The following is a 10734-nucleotide window of genomic DNA, read 5'->3' as shown; positions in this document are numbered from 1 at the left end:
CCAAGTAAACCCAAAGATATATGTACCAAAAATAATTCATATGAACTTTACAAAGGAGACATCTTGGAGCACAATTCAAATGTTAATCATTTGAAAAGTGAGAAAACTAAGTTATGGTACATCAGAGAATTTCCTGGAATTGTTAAAAGAGTAGAGTAGGTAACTTCTTAGATTTTTTTTCTGAGTCTTTTAATTTTACAAGCATACATTTTTAGGTATTTGATGATAATTCCAAGGGAGGTGCTTCAAAAATAATTTAAACAATGATCACATGAATGGAAAAATGATTTACATTATTACTAAAATAACTACTAAGAAGAGTAATTTCATTATGCAAAAGTATATATTTTTTTATTTTTTAACCTCCCACACAGCATGTCATGTCCGTTTAATTCTCTTACGTTTTACAGAATTACTTTTTCTTACTGGTATTGCTCTTCATTTCATGAAGCCTTAAATTAGGGCTCGAATCACATGACAACCTGCTTGTACCTAAATGAAAACACTATTTTTTTTCTGTTTAAGTAAAACAAAAATCTGGAGCAAAAAGTCCCTATCCAGAATAACTACAGTGGGAGTATCAGTGGTAAAGGATGTTGTGCTGGGAAAAAGAACAAAAAAGGCAGACACCAATCATCTCCATTTTCCCAAGCTTAAATGATTATTAAAAAAGTGCGCCACACTGTATAGAAATCAACATTCTCTCCCATAATTCTGTGCATCTGGGACTATAGAAATGTCACTGTCCCTGCCCCACATCTTCAAATTAACATTCTCAGGTCATAACAATAAGACTTCCCACAGGGGACCTTCCGGGAAAAACAAGCTATTTCCTCTGCTATTTCCCTCTTTTTGCAGCATGTACCAGCAATCTATCCAGGAAGTACACAGTGGGGAGTAAGGAGGGGATCCACCAGCAAGCCCGCATTGTTGACAGCCATAAGATTAGATACAAGCACAAAGGGATAGGTCAACATACTGGCAAAGAATCCTGTGACAGCTTGGGAATAACTTTTCATTTCATTCATGGTAGAAACCCCACTGTCCAGTGCATAGGTGTTCACGAGGTAGGCCAGGGAGTTACAGAGCCACAGAGAAATGATGTCACCTAGGAGGCAAGGAATGAGACCCGAAAAAAATCCCAGCAAGCCCTCTTCCCGATAGATAGTTACTATGGAGTCACAAAGTCCACAGTGCTTGGATTCTCTGCCAATGAATTGTATCATAGATCTCAGAGTGATCACGTGGAAGGGATGTGTAATGAGGGTAGCAGCAGAACGAGCGATCATCTCTCGAGTTGTCTCTTTGATAACTGGGTCAAAGGAATATGAGGCTTCTCTATGGAAACTTTCAAAGTAAAAAGTTTTAACAAAGTGTCCATGAAGGGGCTGGGAGTTTGGCCTAGTAGCAGAGTGCTGGGTGAAGTGGAATAAGCAGTCACAAAAGGACAAATACTGTGTGCTCCCGTTTATGTAAGGTCCTAGAATGGTTAAATTCATGGGCACCAAAAGTAGAAGAATAGTTACCAAGGACCGAGAAAGAATAGGGAATGAGTTATTGTCCAATGACTATGGAGTTTCAGCTCTGCAAGATGAAGAGAGTTCTGGAGATTGGGCATGCACTTACTGCTAAACTCTATACTAAAATTTGGTTAAGCTGGGCCGGGAGTTTGGCCTAGTGGTAGAGTGCTTGCCTAGCATGGACAAATACTGGGGTTCAATTCCTCAGTACCATATACATAGGAAAAAGCCAGAAGTGGTGCCGTGGCTCCAGTGATAGAGCGCTAGCCCTGAGAAAGTCCAAGGACAGTGGTCAGGCCTTGAGTTTAAGGCCCAGGACTGGCAAAAAAAAAATGTCCATGAAATTTAAATAATGTGGAGAGGTATTATGGTTTGGGTATTTTGTTTTGCTTTGTTTTTTGATCAGTCATGAAGCTTGAACTCTGGGCCTGGGCTCTGTCAGCTCTTCAGTTTAAGGCTACCACTCTACCACTTGAGCCACAGAGCCAGTTTTCCAGTGATTAATTGGAGATAAGAGTCTCACCGACTTTCGTGCCCAGGCTGGCTTTGAACTATAATGTTCAGATCTCAGCTTCCTGAATAGCTAGGAATACAGGCGTGAGCCACCAGTGCCTGGCCGGTGTTATGGTTTTAACAGTAGATCTTCTAGACCTATGAGGAATTTATGGCTTTCAAGAATTATTAAAACAATTCTTTACAAAGTTAAGTCTTTGTGTCATGGTTGTTTTTGTTTGTTTTATTAAGACAAGAGTTTCACTGTGTAGCCCAGGCTGGCCTCAAACTTGCAATCCTTGGCCTCTGGAATGTTATGGTCACATACATGCACCTCGACACCTGATGTGAATTTAAATTTCCTGACAAGGGGGAAAACCTACTGTAAGAGCACCAAAATCCTCTATTTCCTACTTGCCCTGAGTTGAATTTTTGCTTTCTCCGCTGATCTCTAGTCATTCTTCACCTAGCTACAGTAAAAACACAAATCTAGTCATCTCATTTTCTGCTTAAAAACCTCCAATGGATCCTAATTCCTGGAATACAACCCAAAGCCCTCATATGTGAGCCAGTCTCTTGGCCACCTCCTGTACTCTCTTCCAGCCTTCCTAGTTTCTTTTAGATCTTCCGTGGCCAAGGTTTGTCCCGGCTCAGGATCTTCCTGGAGCTGGTTGGTATGTTCTTGGAACACTCATTAACCCAGTTTTCTCCTTAAGAATTCATCTCTTTGCTGGGCGGTGGTGACTCACACCTGTAACCCTAGCTACTTCCTGGGCATGAAAGTCTGTGAGACTCTTATTTTCAATTAACCACCAGAAAATGGGAAGTGGCACTGTGACTCAAGTGGTAGATCACTAACCTTGAGCTGAGGAGCTCAGGGATAGAGCCCAGGACAAGAGTTCAAGCCCCATGATGGACTTCCCCCCGCCAAAAAAAATCAAAGACTCCATCTCTAGTAGCTGAGTGAAGTGATACATGCTTATAATTTCAGCTACTTGGGAGGCAGAGATAATTGGATCATGAGTTTGAGGACAGCCTGGGCAAAGTTAGCAAAACCTTATCTCCAAAAACAAAATAAGCATGGTATCCTTCATTTGTGGATATTAGATCCAAACAGTACAAGAGCGTTGACTCAATATTTGGGTACCCAATGTTATAGACATGGTCTTGGAGATATAAACATAATTACATAGACATAAAAATCTATGATGGACTATATACTCTATAAACATAATATTTTATTACATATATCAATATGTACCTATGATATACAAACACTCAGCTTAATTTTAATTATGTTCTAAAATCTAAGTGCCAGTGATTGTATAAAGGGATTCCTTTCTTGAATACTTGTATGTTGAACATGATATTTTAAATATGATGTAAAATCAATGTTAATAAATTATTTAATTAAAAAATGCCTGAAAGGAGCAAACATTGATAATTTTATGGATGTAAAAACATGGGAAAGATCTTTTTTTATTTTTTTAATTTTTAATTTTTTTATATATATTTTTATTGTAATTAATAGAAGGGTTACATTATATTCACCAGATAGAAAGTGCATTACTTCACAAACAAAGATCTTTTTTAATGTAGGAAGAATGTAATGAAACAGCAGAAATGTTTGTTTAAATTAATAATGATTAAAATGCAGGAGGTAAAGGTGGGGAGGCCACACTCTTAGGCCAACCCATGCAAGATAATAAGACTTTATGTGTTGAAAATGAACTATACAACTTTTGGGTAGGGACTGAAGGGAAAAACTGGGAAAGAGTGAGGAAAGAGGTGACATTGTCCAAACAGAAATGTACCCATTACCTAACTTATGTAACTGTAACTCCTCTATACTTCACCTTTATAATAATAATAAAAACAAACAAAAAAGAAAAAATAGCTCAAGATATTCACTTATTTACTTGCTTAATTATCTTTATTTTTCAATTAGCTCAAGTGATAATGTGCTTAACTAGTCAGCACAAAGTCTTGGTTCAATCCTTGGCACCATAAAAAAAGCACAAAAACACACACATACACACATATACACATACATATACGTATACTTTATATATATTATTTGTTGTCTCATGTTTATTTTTCCCTCTTCTGAAATCTCCAATGTATTTTGTTCCCCCAAATATAGACAATAATATTCAAGAGTGAATCATAAAGATTTCTGTAAGCTTCCAATCCCTCAGTATCATGGATATATATGCATATATATACATATATCATAAGCAGTAGAGCACCAACTGTGAGTAAAAACCTGAGTGAGAACAAGAGATCTGATTTCAATCCCCAGTATTGAACCAAAAAGGAAGAAGAAGAAAGGAGAAAGGAAAAGAAAGGAAGGAAGAAAGGGAGAGAAAAAGAAAGGAGGAGGAGGAGGAGGAGGAAGAAACATCTATAATGGCTCAGCATACATGAATACTCATGTAATAATTGGAGATTAAAAGTCTCAAAAGGATTTTCCTGTGTGGGCAGGCTTCCAACCACGATCCTCAGATTTCAGCTTCTTGAGTAGCTAGGAGCCACCAGTGTCCATCCTCTTTATATTTTAAGTATTTCATAACTTTAAAAAGTAAAGCAAGGATAGTAAATTGTCTCTAATAGCATACCATTGTCAGAAGAGATGAGGTGGCCATTCTCTTCTCAGAAGGCATCCTATGATAAACTGAAACAAGGGGTCCACAGGTAGCTGCACTTTTTCACAACACTTCATAGCAGAGGGACTAAAGCCTTGTTCTCCCCAGTGGTCCCTTATTGACAACAACCTACCCAACTCTTCAACTCTAAATCCACATCTTGTTTACTCATTGTTCAGTTTCTGCATGCATTTATGTTAGATTGCATATCTACATATGCTCAGCATAAATGATCATAGCACTAGATGTTGAAAAATATAAAATATCTTGATACAGTAGCACAGGCTTATAATTCTGGTACTTGGGAAGGTGAAACAGGAGAACTATTTTAAGTTTGCAGCTATCTTAGGCAATATAGCAATGTAGCCTTTAGCTATAGTTAAAAAAAATAGGGCCAAATTCTCACCCTCAACCACAATCTGACAGGGAAAGAAGGGTGCCTGTGTGTGCTTTCCTACTCAACCCAGAGAGATTTCATTTATTTTCATTCTGCAGATGAGGAAGCCCAGAGAAGTTTAACTTGCCCTAAAGTATATAGCTGCTAAGTAAGTGACAAAGCCAGGGTTTACTTCAGATTTGCCTGGCTCCAAAGTCCAGGCTCTTTCCACATTACTCAAGGTCCTTGGAAATGAGTCATGCTTCTCAGATGAGTAAGTAAGTGAAAGGCCATCCTCAAGGAAGTACTATTCACAAGCTTCCAGGGGCAGAACAGAGCAGACTCCAGAATCCTCTGGGGAGTTACTTTCCCTCTTGGGTTTCTGAGATTTGGAGCACAGCACATCTAGTCTCTAATGGACATGTGCTCTCTGAAAGTTCTAGCAGGAAAATATTAAGACAATAGCATTCAAAAGTTATTTTCCCAAAACAGCATTTTGATTGCCATACAGAACACCCATTCAGTCCTGTATCTTAAAACATTGTTCCTTCATGTTACTGAATTTTTGCTGGTTATGTGGTTTGTTCAGCTTGCACTCTACTACTTGAACCACTCAGCTCTCCTGCTTTTTCCTGGTTATTTAGGATAGGAGTCTCAAAGACTTTTCTGCTTCGGCTAGCTTCAAATGGTAATTCTCTGGATCTCATCTTCCTAGTAGCTAGGATTACAGGTGTGAGCCTCCAGTACCCTTCTCTTTTTTCATCTTCTCTTTCCTTCCCCTTAAGCACTTTGCTATCTCTATATATAACCACCCTATTTTTGGTCTCATTTATAGAAAAGTAGACTACAAATACTCAATTGTCTGGGTTTCAGTGGATCAGGACTGCCATCCTATGTAGAGGCTGAGGTTTGGAGGATCCCCATTCAAGGCTAGCCCAGGCATACACGAGAAACCCTTTCTCAACTAATAGCTGAATCCAGTGTCATCTTAACTACTTGTGAGGCTAATACTGAGAAAAATCACAATTCTAAGTCATCCTGAATAGGAACTCCATCTCAGCAGAAAAAAAAAGCTGGGTGTAAAGGTGTGCACCTGTCTTTCAAGTTAAGATGTAAAGCCTCAAATAGGCAGATCACAGTCTAGGCTTACACCTAGGCAGGAAACACGACCCTCTCTCAAAGATAACCAGTGCTAAAAAGGGATAAGTAGCTCCATGGTAGAGTATTTGTCTAGCAAGTTTGGGAAGCCCTAAATTACAACTCTGTACTATGAAACAAAAGAATATGCTCCCCAATAACCTCCCCCCCCAAATCCAACCTAATTCATAGCGATCAACTGGAGAAACTGGGATATACAGTGAGTACTCATTTCTCTTTTCTTTCTCAACTCTGCACACATATCTAATAATACTAATAGGTAGAGCTCACAGTTGAGCCTGTACTGCTTCGGGTACTGTCCTAAGTGTTTTAACTGTTTTAATCCTCACCACAACCTTAGACAGATACAATGATTACCTTCATTTTGGGGGTAGGGGAGGTCATGGGGCTTGAACTCTGGGTCTGGGTGCTGTCCCTGAGCTCTTGAGCTCAAGGCACCCTACCCTGGAGCCACAGCCCCAGTTCCCATTTTCAAGAGATTAACTGGAGATAAGTTTCATGGTCTTTAGTACCTGGGCTGGCTTTGAACCACGATCCTCACATCTCAGCCTCCTGAGTAGCTAGGATTATAAGTGTGAGCCACCATGCCCGAAAACCTTCATTTTATAGATGAAAACATTGAGACAGAGAAGGGACAAGTTTTGCAAGTTCAAACAGCTGGTAAATAACACAGCTGGAACTCAAAATAAGACAGTTGGTCTCTCTGACTAGTGCTTCAATCATCACATACAGAACTTATCATCTGGCATTGAAGGTGAGCTACGCATATATCTGTGCTCTACTGTTTGTCCAGTTAAACTCAAAACTTGATTAAAAAAATTTATAAATGTATGTTTATTTTCTTTCCACCAGTCCTGGGGCTTGAACTCAGGACCTGGGCACTGTCTTTGAGCTAGTGCTCTACCACTTGAGTCACAGCACCACTTCTAGCTTTTGCTGTATATGTGGTGCCGAGGAATTGAACCCAGGGCTTTGTGCAGGCTAGTCAAGCACTCTAAATGTAAATTTATTTTAGAAAAAAAATTATCAAACAGTGTCATTTAGGGGAGGAAAAAAAGACTACATGGTTTTATTTTGATGTCAGAATGTTTATAAACAATTCATTATCAGTAAGTGGTATTTTTCATATCAATGGTTGTAAATGAAGGATTAAAACAGAGATTGAATTCTGACAACCCTACTTTAGTAGTTATCAGAATTTTATTTAACTTGGGTGTTTTCTTGACTATAAACAGGAATAATGATATTTATCACATTAAAATATTATTAGCCTCAGTACAATTAAGATACTTAGTATAGTGAGAGTCATCAAAAGCTCTCAACACTTTTCTCTCTGCAACATCATTTTAATGACTGAAAGTTATCTCATGGACATGATTCATTTAAGCAGATCCTCATCATTTTCAATATTATCAGTATAAACAACAGAAAAATCTTTCCACATATTTCTTGATTCTTTAGGAGTGAATCCTGTAATAAAAAGGACTGTACATTTTTAATTAAATTATACTTTAACAATATTTATTAACATAGTATACCACATTAAATATTCTCTCTCCTTCATATATATATATATTTATACACACATTTCTATTCATATACTGCCACTGGTGCTTGGCATTTCTCTATATTTTATTAAAGATACGTATTCAGCTGAGTGCTGGTGGCTCATGCCATAATACAAGCTACCAAAGAGGCCAAGATCTAGATTGACATTTGAGGCAAGCCCTCTCATGAAAGTCCTTAAGATTCCAACTCCAAAATAACCAGCAAGTAAAGATGGGCTGGTGGTGTGGTTCATGTGGTAAAGTGCCAGCTAGGCAAGCAAGCCAACTGAGCTCAAGGTCTTAAGTTCAAACCCAGTACTGGTGAATAAAAATTTATATATGCATATTCAACTCTTCCCAATACTGGATAGATGCAGTTTTAAAGGCTTCTAATATTAAAAGAAGGGAGAAAACTCAACCTTCTTCCCAATAAAAGGCCCTCCAAAATAAAACAAGAAAGAAACCTGCCAACAATTCAAATTTTTGAGAATTTCATTTAGAAATTTCCATTTCTTCTTTTGTTATATTATAAAGCTCTGAAGCTCCTTAATTAAAGTATGAAGGAGCATAAAAAGAAAAGTAAGTGGAATAGGTAAAAACTCAAATGTAGTACAGAGGTGACATTTAAAGTAATTTAGAAAGGATGAACTTCTCCAGTGATTTCCAAAGAACATGCTAGAGCTAGAGCTCTCTCTGAACAAGAGGAATGGAGTTAGGAGATGCAGCTGATTGAGATCATTCATTCTTCCTCATTTTATAATGATGTTTTACATACTGACTTTATTGGTAAGCTTTAATCTGAAGAGTTCTGCATCTGAAAACAAAGATTAAAAATATTCTTAATATAGTTTTGTAAATTGATATTTTGCAGTAAATAAGTATGTAAAGTAAGTTGAATCTCTCCCTAATATATATATATATATATATATAATATTTCTTTTTTTGCCAGTCATTGGGACTGAACTCAGGGTCTGAGCACTGTCCTTGGGCTTTCTCAAGGCTAGAGCCCTACCACTTGAGCCACAGCACCACTTCCAGCTTTTTTCTATGTATATGGTACCAAGGAATCTTGCATGCTAGGCAAGCACTCTTACCACTAGGCCAAATTCCCGGCCCTCTCCCTTATATTTTTTCATATATTTTTATTGTAATTAATAGAAGGATTATATTATATTCACCAGATTAAAGGTGCATTACTTCACAAACATTGATACCTTTCTCATGTCTTGGTCCCAATTTCCCTCCCCCCACTCCCGCCCCTCACCTTTCTCCCTTATATTTTTAAGAATCAAATAGATTAAAGCACTGGAAAAAGTTCTGTGTAAATTAAAAGAAAATATGGGCAATTATAGAGCACTTTTTTTTTTTGCTAATAATGGAGCTTGAACTCTGGGCCTGGGTGTGTCCCTTAGCTTTTTCATACCACTTGACCCATTTGTTCGCTGGAGGTAAGTCTCATAGACTTGCTTGAGCTAGCTTTGATTGTAATCTTCAGACCTCAGCCTTCTGAGTAGCTAGGATTAAAAGTGTGAGCCACCAGTGCCCGACTGAAGGGATTCTTTCTCTTGTTTCTTTTAAGACTGACTCAAACATTGTACCTGACATTTTGCTCATTGGCTGGTTCTCTACCAACTTAGCCAAGCCACCAATCCCTAAAAAGAACCTTTTAAAACATACTGAAGAAAGCAGAAATCAAGACGACACTACTTATATTGATTTTCCAGTAAGTATGCCTCTGAAACAAACTCAAAATTGTTCAGAGAAATATGGAAATGTTCCTTATCAGCCCTAGTGACATGAAATGGCTGAGGGCATTAATAACCTCTGTTATCCTTATCTCTCAATACAATACACTGTCTAAATAAAACACCGAGGTAATATAACTTCTAAAATATCTTATGCTCAAAGAAGACTCTTGACATATTCTTGTTGTTACACACTCTGTAAAGTCAAAATGTCATCAAGCACTAAAAAAGGTCAGAACTCCAGTGGGGCTGTGGAGGAGAGGAACTAGTTTACATTTGAATGGAAAATATTTCCTTCACTGGGCACTACTGGCTGAAACTACCAAAGATCATGGTTAGAAGCCAGCCCAGGCAGGAAAGTCCATGAGACTATTATCTCCAATTAACCACCAGAAAACCAGAGATGGTGTTGTGGCTCAAAGTGTTAGAGTGTCAACCCTGAGCATAAAAGCTCAGGGACAGTATCAAGGCCATGAGTTCAAGCCCCATGACCAAAAGAAAGAAAGAAAGAAAGAAAGAAAGAAAGAAAGAAAGAAAGAAAGAAGGAAGGAAGGAAGGAAGAAGGGAAGGATGGAAGGAAGGAAGGAAGGAAGGAAGGAAGGAAGAAAGAAGGGAAGGATGGAAGGAAGGAAGGAAGGAAGGGAAGAAAGACCCTTTCCTTCAATCTGATGCTTATTAATACCCATAGAATTCATGTTGCACACACTGCCAAATCCAAATGCCAGACTTTGTGGAGGTTAATTATAAATCAAAAAATGCTGTGTGAGAGGTGTCTCTGTGAAGGATATACCATCTATTTATTCCTGCTTAACTTCTGAGGCATTTTCTGATGTGATCTACTGACACCTAGTTCTGATACTGTCATTTAGTACACACACAGCTTCCCCCAATAAACAGCTGCCCATCAAAATAAAAACCAAAGCTGGGTGCAGTGGCTCACACCCCTAATCCTAGCTACTCAGGAGGCTGAGATCTGAGGATCAGGGTTTAGAGCCAGCCCTGTTACAAAAGGACCCGAGACTCTTATCTCCAATTAACCTCTAGAAAAAAGAGAAGTGGGGCTTGGCTCAAGGATAAGGCAGTAGCCTTGAGCAAAAGAGCTCAGGGACAGCGCCCAGCCTGACTTCAAGCTGAGTTCAAACCCCCTGACCCCTCACACATCCACACACACACAAAAACATTTGTAATTGCCTTGGATTCAAATTCTCACACATCATTACTATCATGCTCTTATATCTTAGAATACGAAAG

General features: G+C 38.4%; 1 pseudogene; it reads right to left on the bottom strand.

The window, feature by feature from the left end:
• Positions 1-638: 638 nt before the first annotated feature.
• LOC150058830 (mitochondrial carrier homolog 2 pseudogene) lies at positions 639-1348 on the bottom strand (annotated as a pseudogene).
• Between the last annotated feature and the right edge of the window lie 9386 nt (positions 1349-10734).

Source organism: Megascapheus bottae, chromosome 9 (genome assembly GCF_031878675.1).
Source record: "Megascapheus bottae isolate mThoBot1 chromosome 9, mThoBot2.hap1, whole genome shotgun sequence".
Classification (NCBI taxonomy): Eukaryota; Metazoa; Chordata; class Mammalia; order Rodentia; family Geomyidae; genus Megascapheus; species Megascapheus bottae.
Note: the sequence above shows the minus strand (reverse complement) of the source record. Positions and strands in the feature narration are given on the sequence as shown.